Raw genomic sequence first — 10,619 nt, forward strand, 5'->3', positions numbered from 1 at the left:
TCATCCAGAGGCAGCATCGATCGGCTTCAGTTGGCAGCAGTAGCGAAGGAATCGCTTGATCGCTCAGGTTCAGTAACGCGTAGCCTGCGATGCAATCGCTCGGGTTTAGTAGGCGAATGCCTCTCTCGGGTTCAGTTAGAGCCCAACGCCTCGCACTCACGCGCGTACATGTGCGAGAGAAATGTGCATCGCTCGGCCCCTGACCACCTACTGTAACCGGGAACTCCCCGATATTTTCCTCACCCTCGCTTCTACCACGATTTTTTCCATCATGGACGGCCCAAAGAATGTCATGCAGCTGTGTCTCCGGCCCGCCCAGGACCAAGAGCCCATTTTCTGTCAATATTTTTTGTCATAGAAGTAGGAGCCCACCACATCTATGATGATACCGGGTTTTCTCATAATTATCATCACAGAAGTGTCATAAGTATGACAGAATTTTTTTTGTTCGGCCCAAAATGTCATGGATGTGTCTTTTTTTGTAGTGAGTTCACCACTCCTATTTACCCCCACCCCAAGGTGTTTGCTCTAACTTAGCATGATGATGTTAGTCATATCATGCATATGTGGCCTTGCAGTGCCTACTTTCAACATCATATACATCATCTGCTTAGTTTAGACATGTTCTGTAATGCCACATGTTTAGTTTCTATATCATATATGAGAATTATGCAATCTCATCTCTTTTTGCCAGCCATAATATATGTGAAATATGCAATGTCATCCTGTTTAACCATGCATCATATATTTGAATGATATCTTGCCCATCCTTTTCTTCATTACATTTCCATTTGTCGACAATATTTGTACATTAAACTACTCTTCCTGTGAATCAGCCATTTGAGTGGGTGATGGGAAAATCTAGAGTGAAAAGAAGGTCTTCTGAGCAGACGGTGCTACCTGTCAAAGCAGATCTCTTGCTGGGTCCCGATAGCTCCTCGGAGATGGATTCAGAGACAGATGACTAGTCCTATTCCACCACCGAGGTGTATGCTCTAGCTTGGTATGGTTATACTGCCCATATCATGCATATGGTGTCTTGCATTGCATAGTTTAGACATCATATACACAATATTCAACACCATGTTCTTAGTTCAGGCATCATATATGTGAATGCCCTCTGCTTAGCATATAAATCACATATGTGAATTAAATGATGCAATCCTGATTACTTAGATAACATGTATGTGAATTATGTCAAGAGAACCTGTTTACTAAAGACATCATATAATTATCTCATGCCATCCTGTTTAGTTAGTCATCATATCTTTGAATTATGTCATGCTATGCTATCCAGTTTAGATAGACATCATATATGTGAAATTATGTCATGTTATCCTTTTTAGTTAAACAATATACATGTCAACTATTTCATGCCCTATTTTTTCCACACTATCTATTACATTTGTCTCTCATACAATGTCTGTACATTCAACTATGTTTCCTATTTATTATTCATTTGAATTGGAGCAGGTGATGGCAGTATCGAGTGGAGTAAAAGCACAGTCAGCAAAAACGCGGTCTTCAAATAATACAGTGCTACCTCTTGGTGGAGATAGCACCCCGGTTGTACATGCACGAGAACTAGCTCTACCACACATAACCCAGACTCTCGCAGATTGTACCCCTACTGCGATGGACAGAGAACCAGCTTCACCCAATCTAACCCCAACCCCAGCAGATAGTAACCCAACTCTTGTTCACACATCACCATCTCCACAACAGAGCTCCCAAACAAGAGCAGTTAGTAAGGCAGCTCCAGTGCCCAAAGCGTTAGTACTACCATGGCAAACCCCAATTCCACTAGTTATTACACCTATTCATGTGGAGGAAGCACAACGAACCATTCGTAGTTTAGCATCTATCGCATTTGATGTTGTTAAATCCTATGTGTGTATCTTCCCATCATGGAAATATTATACTGAAGATGAAGGAAAATTCCAGTTGCAGGTGTTTTTCCAGGAGTTATGTGTAAGGAATGTTATTCATGGCAATTACTTTGCTTTGTCCCATACATTCTACCTCCATGATGGTTATAATACATCAAATTTTCCCATTTTTCTCTATAGAGAAGGACCGATCTGGAAACTCAGGATGAGGTAACATGTGCTAATACCTCTGCTTTCTTCAAGAATGCTTGGTGGCAGTATCGGAATTACCTGAAGATTACGTACTTTACAGGCAAAGAAACTCATCAAATTCCCTTACGTTCTCCTGAGACACATTTACTGGACGATGACTGGGAACGCCTTGTTCTGTACTGGTCCCGAACCAAGAATTTGGTAAGGTCTATGAGCTCATTTTTTTTATTTTTAAGTACTATATGCCCGCGTCTTGCTATACTCTATTCATGTAGAACAAGTGCCTAAACCTAAAGAACAACTGTTCTCATTTAGGACACCATTGCTATCATGCATACTGCTTTTCTCTTGTATCACTGCTCATACGAACTTATTTTTAAATTGAAGGATCCAATCGAAACTCCAATGGCACAACAGGTATGTTTATGCATGTTTCTTTAGCAGGTTTGCTCTTATAAATAGCTCTGTTCATTTCAATTTCAATTGTGTATATAGTTCAATTCTCATATCATGCACACTACTAGCATCACAACAGAGCCAATAGTGTTGTTGTACATGTAGACCCGTGGTACCCATCTGAAATCTTGTTGTGTCGTGTAGTTTCCCACACTTTGTGTTCTTTCAGTGATGCTTTGTCCTGAACTGATATGATTTGAACCGTGTCTCTATTTTGATTTGGCAAGACAATGCAGTGATCATAGGACATAGATATATGTTTGTTTGATGCTTTTATTATGTATTACTTGGCAATAGAAGACTTGGTAGTTTAGTCCTGTCCACCTTACTAATGAACTGGTTCACCGAAATGAGTTTCATATACTAGTACATGCTAAACTTGTTATGTGTCTGCTTGTTTCTTCTTTTAGAATGCTGATAGAATATTGGGGAAGAGTGACTTATTAAGCAATGATAAAGGAATAATGCAGATAAGGTTCAGGATAGTGAGAGATCCTTGTTGGCCTCCAACAAAGCTGATAAAACAGCTAAGGAAAACTATCTTGAAGACAATGAGACAACCCCAAAGTCCTGCCTTGGTTTAGTGTTCGAGTTACTGGCCACTACCGCTGGCACAAGCTATTCAAACTCACTGTCTGAATCAGTTTGGTTTCTTGAGTCTCAACTACAAGATGAAAGACATTGATTAGCTATGCTGCAGCAAGAAGCCGAAGGACTGTCGAAGTCCCTGGAGCATTCAGATGCATACTTTCTGGTGCAACAGCAAGCGTTGGAGGATTTTAGCGCCAAACGGGACAAAGCTAATAAGCTTCCTAAGCTTATTGCCAGCATGATGGATACCCAGGATAAAGTTTCTTGAGCTCTTCTGAAGTTGTTTCAGTAATTTACTTGTTTTGTTGTCGCGTTTATTTGCACTGCTGGCCAATTTAGACGGCCAATTATGTAATATGCTGCTTTGTTCCCTATTGAGGGAGTCCTGGATTAGGGGGTGGCCGGATGGTCGGACTATGACCTTTGGACGGACTCTCGGACTATGAAGATACAAGATTGAAGACTTCGTCCTGTGTCCGGATAGGACTTTCCTTGGCGTGGAAGGCAAGCTTGGTGATACGATATGTAGATCTCCTCCCATTGTAACTGACTCTGTGTAACCCCAACCCTCTCCGGTGTCTATATAAACCGGAGAGTTTTAGTCCGTAGGACGAACAACAATCATACCATAGGCTAGCTTCTAGGGTTTAGCCTCTCTGATCTCGTGGTAGATCAACTCTTGTACTACCCATATCATCAATATTAATCAAGCAGGAGTAGGGTTTTACCTCCATCGAGAGGGCCCGAACCTGGGTAAAAACATCGTGTCCCTTGTCTCCTATTACCATCCGCCTAGACGCATAGTTTGGGACCCCCTACCCGAGATCCGCCGGTTTTGACACCGACATCGGTGCTTTCATTGAGAGTTCCTCTGTGTCGTCACCTTTAGGCCCGATGGCTTCTTCGATCATCAACCACGACGCCGTCCAGGGTGAGACTTTTCTACCCGGACAGATCTTCGTATTCGGTTTCTTTGCACTACGGGCCAATTCGCTTGGCCATCTGGAGCAGATCGAAAGCTATGCCCCTGGCCATCAGGTCAGATTTGGAAGTTTAAACTACATGGCTAACATCCGCGGAGACTTGATCTTCGATGTATTCGAGCCGCAGCCGAGCGCGCCGCGCTGTCACGATGGGCATGATCTAGCTCTGCCGTCGGACAGTGCCCAGAGCGCCGCTCAGGTGTCTGCTCCGACCCTCGGCTCGGAGCCGACTGCGCCGGTCGAGGACGGGTGGCTAGACGCCGCCTCAGGGGTTGCAATCTCTACGGTGATCGAGCCGAACACCAATCTTGTCCGAGCTCGTGACACCAAGGTGCCGGACTCCTTTCCGGACTCTGAATCTTCCGCACCCCTTCCGATCGAATCCAATTGCGCTCCGATCATGGAGTTCACTGCCGCGGACATCTTTCAGCACTCTCCCTTTGGCGACATCCTGAATTCACTAAAATCTCTCTCTTTGTCAGGAGAGCCCTGGCCGGACTATGGTCCGCAAGGTTGGGATGCGGACGACAAAGAAATTCGAAACCCACCAACCACCCACTTCGTAGCCACTGTCGACGATTTAACTGACATGCTCGACTACGACTCCGAAGACCTTGACGGTATGGACGCCGATGAAGGAGACGACCAAGAACCAGCACCTATAGGGCACTGGAAAGCCACCTCGTCATATGACATATAGATGGTGGACACACCAAAAGCATGGAATAGCGATGAAAAAACGGAGGATGACCCTTCCAAGAAACAACCTAAGCGCCGGCGTCAGCGGCGCCGCTCTAAATCCCGCCAAAGCAAAAACAGCGAGTCCGGCACTAGAGATAACAACACCCCAGACAGTGCCGAAGACAACCCCCTCCAGCAGGATTCAGCGCAGGAGGACCGAGAAGCCAGCCCTCATGAGAGAGCGACAGACAGGGAGGTCGAGGACGACAATTATATGCCTCCCTCCGAAGATGAGGCAAGCCTCAACGACGACGAATTAGTCGTGCCTCAGGATCCCGCCGAACAAGGGCGTTCCAAACGCAGGCTTATGGCCATAGCAAACAGCCTCAAAAGAAAACAGCAGCAGCTTAGATCTGACCAAGATTTGCTAGCCGACAGATGGACTGAAGTCCTGGCAGCCGAAGAGTACAAACTCGAGCGCCCCTCCAAGAGCTACCCAAAGCGTAGGCTACTACCCCAACTAGAGGAGGAAGCAACTAAACCTATATCACCAGCGTATGATGCGGCCGATCGGCCACCCCGTGGCCACGACAGAGAGGCCTCTCGGCCCTCAACTCAAGCCGCACCCCGGCGCCGGTCAAAAAATACCAGGGCACGGGGAAACGCACTAGACCTGCGAGACATATTGTAGGGCAAGGCAAGGGAAACGAGATCAATCTACGGATCGCATGGGCGCCCCACGTCACGTGACGATAACTGTCACGCCGGATATGGCAAATACGGCCAGGCCGAACACAACAGACAAAGCTCATCCGAGCTATGTCGTGATATAGCCCAGTACAGAGGCGCCGCACACCCACTATGCTTCACACACGAAGTAATGGATCATCAAATCCCCGAGGGTTTTAAACCCGTAAACATTGAATCATACGATGGCACAACAGATCCTGCGGTATGGATCAAGGATTATCTCCTTCATATCCACATGGCCCGTGGTGATGATCTACACGCCATAAAATACCTCCCGCTCAAGCTTAAAGGACCAGCTCGGCATTGGCTTAACAGCCTGCTAGCAAAGTCAATTAGTTGCTGGGAGGACCTGGAATCCGCATTCCTTGACAACTTCCAGGGCACTTATGTGCGACCACCAGATGCCGATGACCTAAGCCACATAATTCAGTAGCCAGAGGAATCGGCCAGACAATTCTGGACGCGGTTCCTAACCAAGAAAAATCAAATAGTCGACTGTCCGGACGCGAAGGACCTTGTAGCCTTCAGGCATAACATCCGAGACGAATGGCTTGCCCGACACCTAGGATAGGAAAAGCCGAAATCTATGGCAGCCCTCATGACACTCATGACCTGCTTTTGCGCGGGAGAACATAGCTGGCTAGCTCGTAGCAATAACATGACCAAGAGCCCTGGTAACTCAGATACCAAGGACAACAATGGCAGGTCGCATCATAACAAGCACAAGCGCCGCATTAACAGCGATAATACTGAGGATACGGCAGTTAATGCCGGATTTAGAGGCTCTAAACCAGGTCAGCGGAAGAAGCCATTCAAAAGAAATCCTCCGGGCCCATCCAGTTTAGACCGGATACTCGATCGCTCGTGCCAGATACACGGCACCCCCGATTAATCAGCCAATCACACCAACAGGGATTGTTGGGTGTTCAAGCAGGCAGGCAAATTAAGTACCAAAAACAGAGACAAGGGGCTGCATAGCGATGACGAGGAGGAGCCCCGGCCGCCGAACAACAGAGGACAGAAGGGCTTCCCCCCACAAGTGTGGACGATGAACATGATATACGCAACCCATATCCCCAAAAGGGAACGGAAGCGTGCTCTCAAGGATGTCTATGCGTTGGAGCCAGTCACCCCAAAGTTCAACCCATGGTCCTCCTGCCCGATCACTTTTGATCGAAGGGACCACCCCACTAGCATTCGTCACGGCGGATTCGCCGCATTGGTCCTAGACCCAATCATTGACGGATTTCACCTCACTAGAGTCCTCATGGATGGCGGCAGCAGCTTGAACCTGGTTTATTAGGATACAGTGCAAAAAATGGGTATAGGTCCCTCGAGGATTAAACCCACAAAGACGACCTTTAAAGGCATCATACCAGGTGTAGAAGCCAGCTGTACAGGCTCAGTTACACTCGAAGTGGTCTTCGGATCCCCGGATAATTTCCGAAGCGGAGAGTTAATCTTCGACATAGTCCCGTTCCGCAGTGGCTATCACGCCCTTCTCGGACGAACCGCATTTGCAAAATTTAATGTGGTGCCGCACTACACATATCTCAAGCTCAAGATGCCAGGCCCTCGCGGAGTCATTACGGTCAATGGAAACACCGAACGCTCTCTCCGAATAGAGGAGCACACGGCGGCCCTGGCGGCGGAAGTACAAAGTAGCCTCTCAAGGCAATTCTCCAATCCGGCTGTTAAACGTCCGGACAACGTCAAGCGCGCCCGAAGTAACCTACAACAAAACCAGCTGGCACGTTCCGAGCAAGCATAGCAGTGCGGCCCCAACCCCAGCCCTCGCAAGATTGTGATAGTAGTACCACGCATACATAATTATGCTCTGAAAATACCATGGGCACAACCACGGCACGCCCAGAATGTGGCTCAACCGCACTAGGGGCTCCCGATTTTGCCATTTCTTCTTTTTTTACATACTTTCAGGACCCCACTATTCGGAAGGCCTGTCTGGCAATACAATCGCCAAACACATGATGCAACAGCCAGGGAGACAACAAGCCACGTCAAATGTCCAGGTGGTCTCTATAATGAGCTAAATACCTGTCTTACTTAAAGTCTCGCAACTTGCCCCTGGAGGGGGACATGTCAAATAATCCCATCTCTTGCGTATTGCACTATTTGTATCGTCCGACTCTCATAGCAGCCTCTTTTAATAAACAATACATAGCTCTTGTCTATTATTGCATTCATTTATTTTTATATAAATATGTTTAGCCATGACATTATGCAACCGTACACTTTGGTACGGCCAACACACCAGGGGCTTAAGTACCCCATAATACGGTGTGAGAAGACCAAACACTCTCACGAGTGCGTCACCCCGAACTTATAGCACTATATGCATCGGCTCCGAATCATGTCTTGGGTCAATAGTTGGGTTTGCCCGGCTCCCATGTTTTGGTACCTTACGTTCCGCTATGTCGGCTAAGGTAGCACTGGGAGAACTACTGCGATTGTGCCCCAGTTGAGCTGGGTTAACACCTCAGTAGAGAAAGCTAAAACTGACCGTCATGATAGGGCGAGAGACCGGTCGCTGTTCGAGAGGTTTTTTGAGTCCTTAAAGACTTATGCCGCTTAGAGCGAGGAGCTGGCTTTGTCCAGCCAACGCATGGATAGCGCCCCGAACTCGGTCTTCCGAATACTAGGGGCTCCACCGAAATTTAAAATTATAGAATTCTATGGCTAAGTGAGAGTGATAAAGCATTATAAGTCCGATGGCCTTGTTCGTTGTGCTGAGCGCCTCCCTCGATGGACCAAAAAATGGGAACAAGAGCACTCAGGTTTATCCCGAACACCCCAGCACTTGTGGCATGGGGGTAGAAGCGGACGACTTGCATCTCTCAGATTTAATAAACGGCCGCACAGAAGGTAATATTTTAAATTCAAAAAGTGTTGCTTAGCGCATATGAACAAGTTTTCAGCGCACAGGACAAACATGAGCGAGTTTACTCAATATTACATCCCTAGTACATTCATCCGCCACACGACGGGCACCCTTCAGGACGCCCTCATAATACATCTCGGGCCTGCGATGCTCCTTCCCCTCCGGTGGCCCTTCTGTCACCAGCTTCTCAGCATCCAGCTTGCCCCAGTGCACTTTAGCATGGGCAAAAGCCCTACGGGCGCCTTCGATGCATACGGAGCGCTTGATGACTTCAAGCCAGGGACAGGCATCCACCAGCCGCCGCACCAGCCCAAAGTAGCTCAAAGGCATGACCTCCCCAGGCCACAGCCGGCCTATCAGGCCCTTCATGGGCTGTTCGGCTGCCTTATGAAGCTCGACCAACTGCTTCAGCTGGTCGCTCAGGGGCACCGGGCGTTCGGCCTCAGCATACTGGGACCAGAACACCTTCTCCGTCGAGCTCACTTCCTCAGCCCGGTAGAATGTGGCGGCGCCGGATAGACTGCAGGGCGGATCTGCGAAAGCTCCTGGAGAGCTCTGGATTCGGGTAAGTAACAAGTAATTTACTTTCGCGTGCTTGCTTTGCATAAAGAATGCCTTACCCGCCGCAATCCTTTTCATCGCCTCAATTTCCTGCAGGGCTTTTTGGGCTTCGGCCTTGGCAGATTTGGCGCTTTCAAGTGCCGAGGCAAGCTCGGACTCTTGAGTCTTCGAGTCAAGCTCTAACCTCTCATGTTTTTTCACAAGAGCATCGAGCTCTTACCGCACCTCCGCCACCTGCACCTCTTGCTTCTCTCGCTCTGAGCGCTCCATGGCCGCATTGTCTTCGGCCTTGGAAAGCGCTTCCTTCAGGGTCGCCACCTCGGTTGTGGCCCCTGTAATATTCATGTTGGTCCTGTCATCATTTGCAACCAGGTATTTATATATACAATTACATAAGGTACTACATACCTTATTTGTCCTCGAGCTGCTTCTTGGCAAGGCCGAGCTCGTTCTCGGACCTCTCAAGGCTCTGCTTCAATGCATTGACCTCCGCAGTTAGTGCGGCAGAGGTCAGCAGCGCAGCCTGCATTCCCATATTGACATATTTATGTTAGACTCCTACGTATATCTTTTTAGATCCTCAGTCCAACTTTTCTTTCCGAACGCCACACTGAGCATCAGGGGCTACTGTCTATGCGGTAACATTTTTACATGTTTTAAATACATACCTCGAAACCAGTTAGAAGACTGGTACAGGCTTCCGTCAGTCCGCTCTTGGCGGACTGAACCTTCTGGATCATCGCACTCATAACAGTGCGGTGCTCTTCGTCGATGGAGGCGCCATTAAGCACCTCCAGCAAGTTGTCCGGCGCCTCCAGTTGGACGGAGGCCGCCGGTGTCGTAGGCTTGCCCTTCTTGAGAGGGGGCCGCCTGCCGAACTCCGGAACCACTGAAGGTTCCGGAGCGGTGTCTGGCCCAGGGCCGGACTTAGATCCCTCTGGGCTACGTCCCATTTGGGCCTGGGGTCCGGGAGGTCACCTTGCGGCGCCTCCAGGACCACCTCCTCCTGGTTTAGCCCCTCTTGGGACTCCACCTCGGCATCGTCCGTAGGGCAGGGGGAGGTAGCCATCGGGAGTGAAGCGATATTCACATCCGACGAGTCCAGGGAGCCGCTCGACGAATCGCCGAGCTGAGCCTTGGGTGGACTGCATAATTGAATTCGGCGTCAGAAGGTACTGTACAATAGAGGAATGTCATAAGTTATTCTGGTATCTGGATACTTACGATTTTGCCAGGGGTTTGACCCTAGATGGACATTCCTCTCCACTGTCGTCGGCGTCGGAGGCGTAGTCCGGAGGAAGGGTCTTCCCCTTCTTGGACCCTCCGGCCTCCCCAGTTGGGGCGGCCTTCCATTTCTTTCCTCCCCCCGCTGGAGGGGGAGAGGCTTCTTCTTCCTCCTCCTCGTCTTCGTAGGCGGAGGGCGTCTCGGGGTCGTCGGGCGATGAGTCTGACACCACCAGGCTTCGGGAACCCTTTCGAGTCCCCGTGGCCTTCTTCTTGGCCTTCTTCTCCGGCACCACGTGGGGTGCCGGAACCAGCAGCTTTGTCAAACGGGCGTCCGCTGGGTCTTCGGGCAAAGGAGCTAGACAGTTGATCTGTCCGGCCTTCTTTTGCCAG

This window comes from Triticum dicoccoides, chromosome 4B (assembly GCF_002162155.2).
Source record: "Triticum dicoccoides isolate Atlit2015 ecotype Zavitan chromosome 4B, WEW_v2.0, whole genome shotgun sequence".
Classification (NCBI taxonomy): Eukaryota; Viridiplantae; Streptophyta; class Magnoliopsida; order Poales; family Poaceae; genus Triticum; species Triticum dicoccoides.